The 12,495-nt window shown below is 39.4% G+C and overlaps 1 protein-coding gene across 25 annotated transcripts in view; it reads left to right on the forward strand.

Moving 5' to 3' along the window:
- LMO7 (LIM domain 7) overlaps window positions 1-12,495 on the forward strand; it is a 129,478-nt gene that overhangs the window by 452 nt on the left and 116,531 nt on the right. The gene's annotated exons all lie outside the window — the stretch shown is intronic.

Consider the following 12,495-nt stretch of genomic DNA (forward strand, 5'->3'; position numbering starts at 1 on the left):
GTAACCTGAAATTACAGTCATTTACTTCTCTCCTCTTTTATTTTTTCTCTTTTTCTTCTTTTAAACATTAGTGTCTGACTGTACGTAGCTTGTCTTAAATACCTATATTTCTGCAGTCACCACACTCAATACAGTAATGCCCGGGAAAAGGTTGGAAACAGGCACCTGAGTGCTCGCTGTGAGTCAAGTCCTGGTGGGAGTGGGTAAGCGAGGACAGCAGTGGGGATGCTGCTTAAAGAGGTGTTAGACACCCTGCCCATCCTTTTGGGACACGCTGTGCTTCTAAAGGTGAACTTCAGCAATTCCTCTGTGTGGGTTCCAACGTCTAAATAACTTCATCTTACTTCTGTGTACCCTTCCACCCATCCGCCTGAGACGAAACCTCTGTGGTCACAAACACGATAGTGATAACTTTCAGAACAGTAAATATTCAAAGGATGGGGTCTGGTACTTTTTATCCTCATCTTTGCAAGCTTGTGGAGACCTGAGTTTGTACTTCTTTGTTTCCTCTGTAAAACAATGACATCTAGTGCTTAAATCCTACTGAGGGAGATCAGAGAGTTTTGAACTGACAGCACCGTAGGTAAGGGTATCACAAATGATTTTCTCAAGTGTAATTGCTATCTGTGAATTTAGGTAATTAAAGCAGCCCTGATATCCCCAGGTGTCAATTTTAAGAGAGATCCATGAGTTTAGGCTGTTAAAGTGCTTTTCTCCTGTATATATATTTCTTGCTTTTTTTTTTTTTTTGCTTTTTTTTTTTTTTTTTTAAATTGGTAAAGCTTGTTTTAGAGAGCTTCATGAAGATGATGTTATACCATCTTTGAAAATTTTAATTTAAGAGTTTGGGGATTTTTCTCTTTCTGTATGATGTTGGCTGGCTCCACCATGCAACAAAAGCATCTCCCTGCCTGCCAGTAGCACGTGGGAGCAATAGCAAAGCTATGTAAGCGTGAGGTCGATGCTATTTGTTCTGTAGTGGAAATGTTCAGATTCCTCTGTCCCCCTCCTAGGTTATCTGGTTATACTTTGTTTCCAAGATGTGAAAGCTTTTCTCATCTTGAAGTAATGTTTTAAACTCATGCCTTGAATAAACTTTTTATTTTAAACAAAGTAACTTAAAAACCTGAAGGTGTTGATAAACAGGATGTTAAAAGTTCTGTAGTGTTGAAGGAAAATGTAAATATTTATTTTCAAATGAAACAAGGTTTTTATTTCAGAGGGCTTGTTGTGTTGCTCTACTCTTTAAATCCAGACAAACTAAATACACAAGGCCAACCATTTCCGTTGTATAAGAGAAGAAAGACATTTTTAGAGTAATGAGACATCCCAAGGTTTTGTGAACCTTGGTGCAAAGCAATGGTATGCATGTGAGTGAGAGTGAAACTTGTAACAATACCTACTCCTAATGATTAAGCCATTGATTCCAAGGGTGAGGCAGATTCCCAAATATTTATGAGCTTCAAGTTCTTACCATTTTGTAAGGGTTTTGTTTTTTTTTTTTTTTTTTTTTTGGTGTGTGTGTCAGTTTCCTCTAAAGTTAGAGGAAGATGAAAGCATACAAACACTAGCTAATAGGTATTTAAAATAGTGAGCAAAAACTTCTGTGAACCATTGACATTTCCTTTTGCTAATGAAATCAACATTAGCATATTGCTGTATTTCAATAAGAGTTTTTTAGATTTTGAGATTTAAAAAATAAATAAATCAGAAAACCTAAGCTCAAAGATTGTTTGTTTGTTTTTTTTTTTTGGCGTTGTTTTCTCCTTCCAGGAATGGGTAGTTGTATTTGTCAGGTCTCAGGGAGTGGGAGGGGAAATGAAACAAAGTTGGGGGAGGAGGGGGGAAGAACACCCCAAATTTTTTTCCCCCATCTGTTCTTGAAGTTTTTTTTAAGAGAAAGCAACTTATGCCCTGCTCAGGTCCACGTTCTGCCTGCTCCCAGCTGAAACCTCCATGCTATTAAAATAAAACTGATTAAAAGCAATAACAATAAAAACTGCATTTGATGTCTGGTATTTGTTAAGGAGAGACTTTGTGGTTTGGTTTTGTGTTTGTTTTTTTTAGTTCAAGTTCATGTTCAGGCATATTTTATGATAATGTAGACAAGGCAGGTCTGTAGCCTTTACAATGCAAAGTCCCCCAGCCTCTTGTAAAAGAGGTTTTGTGTACTGTGGAGAACTGGCAGGGGGGTGTTGTTGCTTGTCTTGGTATCCCAAACTCTAATTGGGGATGATTAGTCCCTCTTGGAAAGCTGACTGTCTAGCACACAGGCTCATTTTGGAGAAAGAGTAGTGATTTTCTCACAAAACACCAAATCTTCTTGGGTGCCACTGTGCTGATGGCTTGTCCAGAGCTCAGCACTGCTCAGCGTTGTTGGGTTCATGCATCTGGGGCTCTTGGAGTCTTCTGAGCTGTGCGTGTAGCTGCTGCTGCTGCTCAAAATCACATCCAGCTTGGCCTTTATTTAGCACCTTAGCTGGGCATATGGTGTGTGCTGAGACCAGAATAAAATGCTGAAATAATGCAGCTTAGAAATAGCTTCTCTAAGGTAGAGCTGTGTTTGCCAGAACTAGAAATAGCTGGGCTTTTACAACGATTTTACTACATTCTGTTCCATATTATAGCTTCAGAAAACCAGAGCTAGTCCTCAAAACCCAGCATTCCTACCCAGCTATTAACTATCCCAAATTGCCCGGTCTGTGTTTCCTGCACTCTTGTTTCAGGAGGTGGGAGGGCAGTCCTACCCCTTCCTCTCTGCAGTCCACCATCAAGTCCGTGTGTGTAAAGAAAGGTGAAATGTGGGCCCTCTTCCCACTGACACCCTGGATCGTTTCAGAGTTCAAGAGGGGCTGTTCTCTTGTAAAACCTCTCAGCTTTACATTTGTGTTCTGTCTCTTAAATGAACCTTAATCTTCAGGTAAATGTCTATGGTTTGAAATTGTTTGCTAAAGCAACTTGAAACCTGACCTGCAAAGTCTGTAAATCTTTAGTTAGCGTGCCCTGAGGCAAATAATGCTTGATTTCTATTTTTTTTTTTCTTCCCCTCGCCGCAGACTAGTCAAATGTACACCATGTACAAATCCTGGCTGAGGGAGGGTGGGAAGTGAGCGTGTGCCTGAATGAATTGTTGGAGTGAAGCAGCAGAGCTCCAGGAAAAGAAAAGCAAATGGAGCAACACTGACGAATCACCCAAGTGAAAACTGGCTGTTGGGCCAAGTCACTTTTAGTATTGCAAACTGCTACAGGGCCTCTCGCCATCTGACCCGCTTCCCCCAGTGGCTGATCTGGTGTTATTGAAGTCAGATGTTCTGAAAGCTGCTCATTTCACTTGATGCTGTCATTGGGAACACCAGCCTTGGAGTGGCAAGCAAGATCCCCCTAGTCCTGGGCTGTTTCTCATGCAGGGATGCTGCAGTGCAACAGGAGGAGGCCTTTCCATCACCAGCACTGCCCAGTGTTGATGGAGGGAGGAATTGCACAGGTGCTACTTCTAAAGAGAAGGCTTTTATCATTTTTACTAGGCAGCTTTAGAGGAATGGACCCCAGCCTATCTGGAGGGCAACTGAAGACAGCTCTGCAGCTCCAATCTTGCCATGGCCATTAAGCAGGTAGCAAAAATCTGATTTATCTGAATGCTGCTGTGTGTACACTAACAGCTCCATTCATTATTCCACTACAGTAGGCTTTTCAGAGTTGAAAGCTATCTCTCTTTGTGATTTGGAAGCATCTCTTACACTTCGGTTGTTGGCGAAATTAATACATGTATATATTTTTTGACTTTTCTGGGAAAGAGAATTGCATGCATATGTACCTCTGTCTGGAAAAGTTGAAAAGCAGACTTGAGCAGTTGCTTGGTAGAAAGAGTCAGCTTCAGGACAAAACTTGAGAGCCAGTACTGCTTACTAAAATCTTTTGGTTTGGACAAGCAGTAAAGCAATCAAATCCAATGAATGGTCTCTGACATGTGGTCACCAAATGTTTCTATTTGCTGAAACCGTTCAGTCTCTGCATTTCTACTGTATATTTTTATGGCTTCTGCAAATGTAGCAAGAGGTCTAGCAGCAATGTTTTTCCTGTATTTGCATAGAGATCTTACCTCAGTGATTATTTAGTTTTGTTTTTCCCCCAAGCATGAATCTAATGCATACAGTCTGGTATGGCAGATGGGAGAAATAACTGTAGAGAGAGAAGCTGGCCCAGACTCATCTTACTGTTCAAATCCCGTTCTCATAGAGGCATTTACTTCAGTGGCAGTAATCATTATGAAAAGCTTTTTTCTTGTTTCTGAATGAGGTATTTTCAGATGGTGTGCAGAGAACCAGTCGTTGTACTCAATGGTGTCAGAGTGAAAAATGTTTGCAAGAAAAGGCAAATCCTATATGTTGTGTTGCCTAACCCGTGTCTAATACTGGCTAATTCTGTCAAGTCATAAAACCTGGGTGGGCTGGTTTCTGGAGAACGTGTTACAGCAATACCACCAAAGTTCTGGCTCACTTCTGCATAAGGGATGTATTTAAGCCCCCATTAGGTAGGTGCATCAATATTTCATTATTGTGTGTAGGTTCTTGGCAGTGAACCTTTGCATGGAGTAAATATAAGTGTATCCAATTAATATATAGACATGGATTGTTACAGAAATATACCTGTTAAATAAATATTGTAGGAATTTAAATCCTGGAAATAAAGTTCTCATCGACTGCAGGCTCTAAAAACACTTTGACAAAATGTCATAAAACAGGCATAGCAATGATGATTTCAAGGGAGAGAGTGACAGTAGTATTGATTTAGCTGGGTGGACACTACTCACTCTGTTACCTTATCCATGGGACAAGGAGCTTCCCAGAGCTTGGGAAAGATATCTCTGGTATTCACAGAGGTATGTCTGAGAGAAAAGCAGGATTGATTTATTTGCTGGAGGAAAAAGTCTATTTCCAAGGTCCTACAAGGTGGGTTTTACATATTGTTAAGTTAACTATATTTGCATTTCTCTGAGATGCTTGAGGTCAGTCCTCACACCAGTGTGTGATGGGCATGCGTAGCTTTTAGCTGAGCTCCCAGGGTGGCTGCCTCCTTTGTGGACAGCTGGCTCTTTCTAGTTTTCAGTGTTTTAATATTTTGCATGAAATCAGCATCTGCAGGCACTTAAAGGGAAATAATTAACTTGTGGAATTTAGAGACATAAAAGTCTTGTAGATTTGGGAACTGTAGCGCTGTTTAAGGGCATCTACAGAAAAAGTTGACTAAACTTTTTTCTTTTGTATTATGTGGTTACCAGCTAGAGTCAGTTGTAGAGTCACTGTTGTTCTTTTCCTCTTGTCTCTTTTGTTTTGCTCTGTTTTTGAACTGTGACCCGATCCTTCCTTAAGTTTTGCGAGGTCATGTGTGTTTACCTCTTGTAGTCTGGGGGAGGAGGTGAGATGATGATTCCTGTATTTAGGAATATATATATATATTTTTACTACATTAGTGGGCATGCTTTTAGCACCTTTTCTTTGTCAAACACTTTTTTTTTTTTTTTTTTTTTGGTCCAAATTCTTTAAGTTTTTAAAGAGCACTTTGGTATATTTCATTAGGCTGTGATCTTGCTGAGCTTTGGAAAACACTTAAGTTTTTATTGTGTTTTAAGAACCAGATACATTCCAGCTGTTCCTTGTACCTACCACTCCCTGTCTTTAAAGTTCCTTTCACTCTTGGAGGAGGGATTTTTATTTTTTTTATAATTAGGAAAAATAACAAAACACTACTTTTTTTTTATGAGACTGACATAACTTTATCATTTATGAAATGGACTTTCCATCTTCATCAGTTTAATAAGTCTGCATGTGTTCTTAGACACAGTGTGCTAGAAATGCTTCTGGTAATTTACAGTGTGCTTGACACACCTTACATATTATTGTGAATTACCTTGGAAGGAGTGTCTTGTTTTTGCTGTTCTTCACATAGCTGAATGCTGTCAATCCAGCAGGAAATCTAACTTTAAAGGAATGCAGTGGATAAGCTATTTTGAAATACATGTAGGTTCTTTAGTTCCTCATTCTGCAAGCAGTTGTAAATCTAGCTTTTTATGAGTAGTACAGAATTTTTTTTCAAATGAAAAGCAAGGTGTATGGATATGACTTACAGTATGCTAGCTTCCAGTTGAATGTTTAGTAGTAAAACCTTCATTTGTGTTCCACCAAGAAAGGAAACTTGATTTCAACAGTATTTTGCATTTGTGGTACAAAACATCTGGGATTACCTTAGACCAGCCTGAGGTTTATAGGCTTGCCTTATGGTTTTCCAGTGCAGGGTGTGTTGGCAGTTTTTTCATCAGTTAATGTAAGAATCAGATTCAGCTCTGAATCACTATTTTTAGAAAATAAACCCAATATACTAGCTTTGGGAAACAGTTATTAGTATATTAGCCAAGAAAAATCAAAATCGTGGTCCTATAATATCTCTAAAGGAATATCTGGCTTGAGATCAATTAACATAGAGAAAATGTGAAGTGTTGGGCCAGCCCGTCTTCCAAGAGTAAGTTCCACAACAATGTGGTTTTGTGTTATAGCAATGAGGTGTTGGTGAAACTCCAGCCTTTGGTATGTGCTTCTCCTGCCTCCTCTTGTGGTGGCAGTGGGGTTTCTGACCCTCCGGTGATTTGGTTTAGTGCGTCCTTCTGATGATGGAGACCTGGCCTGCTCTGTAGCGTTTGTGTTCAACTGTTTAAGGTACTATACTTATTTTACCTGATCAGCTCTATGAGTCTGCACATAAGGATGCACAGAAGCAATCTCTGAAAGGTATCTGCTTGATGCTACACAGAAGCTGTATTTAGGGTGTTGCTGACCCCTGGAGCTTTCATTTGTGGCTTAGGGTAGTTGCACGTGTAAAATAGAAGAGAATAATTTGAAAAGGAAAAAGAAGAAAGTAATAACTGATTCTATGTTAGTTTTGCAGCATTTGGCTCCTGGAGGGTGAGGGTCACCAGTGTTCATAGCAATGGTGGCAGTGGCGGAACTCACATTTTGATGGCAGCTGTTTGGTTGCAACCCAGCTGGTGCAACTTGTCCATGGAAGAGATGAAGAGGCAGACACCTGAATTGAGACAAACCTTCTCCTTCCCTGGAGGCCTCTAAAATCACCTGCTTCTGCTCATTGCCTGTATCTCCTTCTTATATGACGTGGGAGTCATTCACCAAGCGCCTGGGGTCGAGGTATAAGCTAGACACCTGAATTAGGGAGGCTGGCTTCCATCCATAAAAAATGTCTTCAGGATGAATTTCATAAGGCTTAAAAATACAGTTGAAACTGTTTTAAGTAGAAACTCTGCCAGGAGTTTCTGGGCCCAAGCATTTGAAAGTATTTGATATGCTTATCAAGCATCTTCCGCTATGGCAGAAGAAGCCCTTATGTCTTGTTGGAGTTTCGTTGTTTGGAGAAAATCCTTTAGATGGGATTGTGCTGTCTCGCCCAGCTGTTCTTCAGTGATTGCCTGCTGGTCATGGGTGCAATCTAATCCCAGATCTAATCTCTGGTGCTACTTGCAAATTCTTTCCTGGAAGTACTTTATTGGCCCCGCTATTTCTGTTTTATTTCCTTCAGGAAGGAATTTGAAAAATCCAGCTTATAGAGATTGTTCTGAGACTTTCTACACAGTCAAATGACTACATCAGTTAGTAATTCATGATGCGATAAAGGATGCAAGCAAACAAAGCCAGATGTCAAAGTAACTGTGAAGAAGAAGAAGTAAAACTGAGATCAAGACTTGACACTACACTTGTGTGCACATGTTTTTTGTTTACTTTTTTTCTTTTACCAACAGCTGTGGTACTGCCCTGAAATGCTTCTCTGGGTACTATTTCAGAGTAGGTGAAGCTACATTTCCAGAATGGGAAAAAATTCTCTTCCTCCTTGTGTCCTTTTCTTTTGGCATTAACACCTTCACTGACAAAATACATGTTTTTGATTTACCCTAAAATGTAAACCTGAGGAAAAATGACCTAGGCATCTGATTGTAAACTTGTCTGCCAATACAGAAGGGTTGTAATAAAGTAATATTGATTGTCTGAGATAACTGCAGTGCCTTTGTATAATTTTTGAAATGTCATCTGGGCATCTTCTTAGTGAGTTCTCTGCCTCCAATGAAAAAGTTCTGTGGAGCTGCTTTTATTTGGACTGAATGAAAATGGGATGAGGAAGAAGGCGTGAGCTCCAGGTACAGATAGATATCTCTCACAGACATTTGCCTGATGCTGTAGAGAGAGAGGAAAAAAGACTGATATAAACATTGTCTTAATGATTATTCAGGAAAGTATTGCTTCACAGCTACGAGCCTTACGTGTCAACGAATTTTTCAAAGACAAATCCCCATTAAAATGCAGACACTAGTTTACTCACTAATGGCCTAGCTTTCATGCATCTGATAAAATCCAAAAGTTGTCTGTGACTTTGGGATAGGTCTTGCAGACATGGGCTGTATTCTCATTTGGGAGCATCGTTAAAGACTCCAGGAAGTTCTGCACGTCAGGTGTCAGTGGATGTATTTGGGAGCTCTGTGCTTCGGAGAAATGACAAAGGAGAAAGGTTGGTGAAGTGAAGATGAGAAATGTGCTCCTAAGGTTGTTTGTACACAGCTACGTTTTCTTCCTAGAGGAGTGAATTTCTTGCCTTGTGAGTATTTCAGTTATGAATTTTTGTATTAAGGACTGGCTTCTCGAATGCATTGTTTTGCATTTTTTCCATTCAAAAGAGAAGGGGGGAGCAATACCATCTCAGAGTATTCTAAGTATATGAATGTATTTATTACACTCTAACTTCTCATTTTGTATTTGTAAAATCAGTGTTCATCTATTTCATCTGCCATTGGGCATGGAAGCCTACTGTAAGACCTGTCTGGAAAAAAAACGTGCATGTATATGTGGTTTATTTTTCTTCCCTTTCTTTCTTACTTTCCCACCTAAATATATTTTTATTATATATTATATTATTTATAATATTATTATATTATTTTTATTTTTATATATACGTATATATATACATATTTAGCCTAGCAACTAAAATTTTGTGGCAACAATTTTTGATCTTTCCTGGAAAACTACAGTAAGAAGTTTTTTCTAAACTTGTGTGGATATACTGTGCTTAAGAACAATGCTATCAGTTGTCTAGTTCTCAGTACAACAGCTTATTTTGTCAGACTGAAATACTTAATGTGCATGTTTCAGCAACAAGATTTGGTCTTCATGTCAGTGAGTTTCTTGAAAGAACCCTATCTCTGTCGTAGTAACAAAACATGAGATCTAAGCAACATTTTTCCACTGCCTGTGCAGAGTTGGTAGGGAAGCTGACTTTAATTTTGTTCCCTGTGTCTGGTGAGGAGATGTTTGCATGCAGGTTTCCAGCGGTGACTCATAGGATTGCTTTCTCCTTCCTCTGCAGCCAGCCTAGGAGGCAGAGCAGAGGGTGTGTCTCATGTGATAGTGTGACAAAGAGATCTACTTTTCAGATGGGGGGGAGTGAAATATGAAAGGATGTAGGCGTCTGTCATCTGTCTTTAAAGGTATGCCAGCCTTTCCCACTTGGGTCTTTATTTTTAAATTTCATTAGAGCACTGTTTCCAACCCAGCTATGCTGTGGCTGTGCTATGGCCACGTGTTATCTTTATTCTTACCCTGTTTTGTGGAGCCTGTGGGCCCAAGAACCTGATGCAGGCTCAGCTTAACAGATGTTATTACAGGGGAGGATGTGGAGAAGAGAGCCTGATCTCCGTATCCTCCTTATCCCAATCCCAGCACAAGCTCCTCCACTCAAGTAAAGAAATGTGTTTCAGGAAGGGATGCTTTTATGTAGGTTGCTTGTTGAGGTAGATGTGACATGTACCAATTTTTAGCCACTTGGTCACTATTGTGATCTACAGAGGAGTATAACATTGCTTAGATTGGTCATAGGGATTTTAATTTTTGTCAGAGATGCAGATTTATGACCTTCATGAGTTCTGGCTTCACGTATCTGCTTGATCCAGGCCGTGTATGGGAAATAGCTTAGCTACACAGAACTGTGAGAGCTAATTTAGATCTAGCAGGAGCACATGTGTATTCAACGGCCTTGTGCACCATCAACATCCTTCGAGCTTAGGATGCTGTGAGTTGATTTCAGTGGGACACAGCTAATCCTTTTCTTCATCTGACAAATTGAAGACTGTTACGCCATGCTGTTTCACCTTTCTGTTTTGTGGATTTTAAAAGTACAGAACTTGCATCTATGTAACTTCTTTTGTCTGTCAGCAAGTTTGTTTCCCAAAGTACCAATAATGCACAAGTTTCTCAGCTACTGCAAAAGCACAATGGCTGTTCATCTTTCTTAAGAGCTTGTTAGTCTTAGTTATGGAGTGCAATATCCCTACCATGAGAAGTGTGTATCAGAAATTTATTCTGAGCAAGCTGTCTTAAATCCTCTCCTACATAGAGGTAGGGATGTGGACTTCACATGACCCTTCCTTTGCTGTATTGGATGTGTAATGCTATGATAAAAGAAACTAAATCTCTGTGTAAATGTTAGCATTACATTAACCCCTCCTGTCTACTTTTAATATGGCTTTAATCCTGTGATCAAGAAGGAAAGTAGGGAGCATGAAGAAAAGGTAGATAAAAAATCCACCCTCTTGGTGTGACCAGTCTGATGGGCAGTATGATGTATTGAGGATTTCCTCATTGTGTAAGAAACTCTGGGGATTGAATATTATCATACAGCAATATTCTCAACCTGATGGTTGATGTTATGTTACCTGTTTGTTGTGTCACATCCTTCAACTTTTTCCAAGTTTTAGCAATCTCAACTTGCATGAGCAGCTCCTGTTTACTGGTTCAGTTTAAATGTTCATCTCTTGTTTTACTGTAGGTCTTACATCTGTAATGCTCTCTGGTTTTCTGCCAAGAAAATCTGTTTTTAATCTTGAATTCTAAGCTGAGTTTTTTTTGGGAGGCCCTCAGAAGTAAGCATGGATCTTCAGTGTGAACTAAAGTTGTGCTAGTTTCCTGGATATAAGTGCCAGGACACTTCTTATTTTACACTGAATTGGATCACAGCATCTTATAGCAACTCCCAGTGGTCATTAAAACATCAGTTTTGCTGGTGATGTTTCTTTTTTATTTAAGCTAAAATTAGACTGACATGTCTTGGCATACATATACGGTGCACTTCTTTGTATTAAACTTCTGGCATAATTAGGCTAAAGCACTGTCATGAAAACACAGCTTTGGTTAAAGCCTACTATGACTGGCAGTAAAGTCTTTAATGACCTCTAGAACATTGTATAAGAGCTATTAAAACATAGCTGTCAGCCTGAAGTTGTGAAAAATCTCTGAAGCAGTGGATAGTTTCAGGGAAAGAGGTCTCCAGCAGTCAGAAAATCAGCATAATGTTATTTTTGAGCCCAAAGTTCCTTGCTTCTACTTATATGTATAGTGTTAAATAGTGCTTGTAGATGATGCTTGTTGCAGATACTACTTGTTACAGTCTCTGATGGGGAAACTGCTGCACAGAGCAAACTGGCAGCTCATGTTCTCCCTCTGCATAGATTCATTACTCTAACCATGTTATTCCCATATATGCAGTCTGGAAATACTTGAGGTCTTTGATCTTGAAAACTTAATGTTTGAAGAATGTAAATGATGCACTTCTTTGATCTGCTTCTTAAATTAAATGGTAATTGTGCAAATTACATTAGGCAGCTTTCCACTTAAAGGTTTGTGCTTTTCATTTCACACTACGTTAATTTTAAGCCATATGCTGTTGCTGTTTTTTTCATCAGTGAATTCTGGTAAGGGGAAGGTGCTTTTGTTTCTCCATGGTCTAATTATCAGCAGTGTATTTATTTAGTAGTAGACCTTACCATGCAATTTCTCTAATGCCAGAAAATGTCAGTGTGTGTCTATACATTCATAACTGGGGAAAAGTGAGCCTTTAAGGGTAAGTAGTAGGAAAACTACTGAGTTTTGTGTGCCCAGAATAGGAAGACCTGCTGGTGCCCAGAAATGGAGGACCTGATTTCCCTTAAGCTGGTAGCAAATGTTTGGGCAAAAGCTCTGCTGGAATCTGGTGCGTTATCCCAGGCATCTGTTGATAGCAATGTAGCAGAAACTACCTGGATTTTTCTGTTACTGGACTATTTGCTGTTTACTTTCCAGATTACTGTCGTCTTCTAACCAAAAACCTGATGGATAATTCAAGGTTCCTAAAATGCTGATGAAACTCATGCAAAGTTCAGTCTTTTCTAATAAGCTTTCATCAGCTTTCTAGTTTGCTTTCATCAGAAAGCATCAGATTTCTAATACGTAGTCAATTTTTCTATCTTATTTACCATAAAAGATGTTAAAGGCCTCACTGCCTTTGTCCTCTTTTCTTGTAAAAGGGTCTTTTGAAGTCTGAAGGCCACATCAAACTGCCAACTAATAACTCGCAAGATTATTCAGAATCTTATTCTCGTGTAATAGTTTCTTTTCAAGCTCCTGTTGGTTT

Source organism: Anas acuta, chromosome 1, assembly GCF_963932015.1.
Source record: "Anas acuta chromosome 1, bAnaAcu1.1, whole genome shotgun sequence".
NCBI classification, from domain to species: Eukaryota; Metazoa; Chordata; class Aves; order Anseriformes; family Anatidae; genus Anas; species Anas acuta.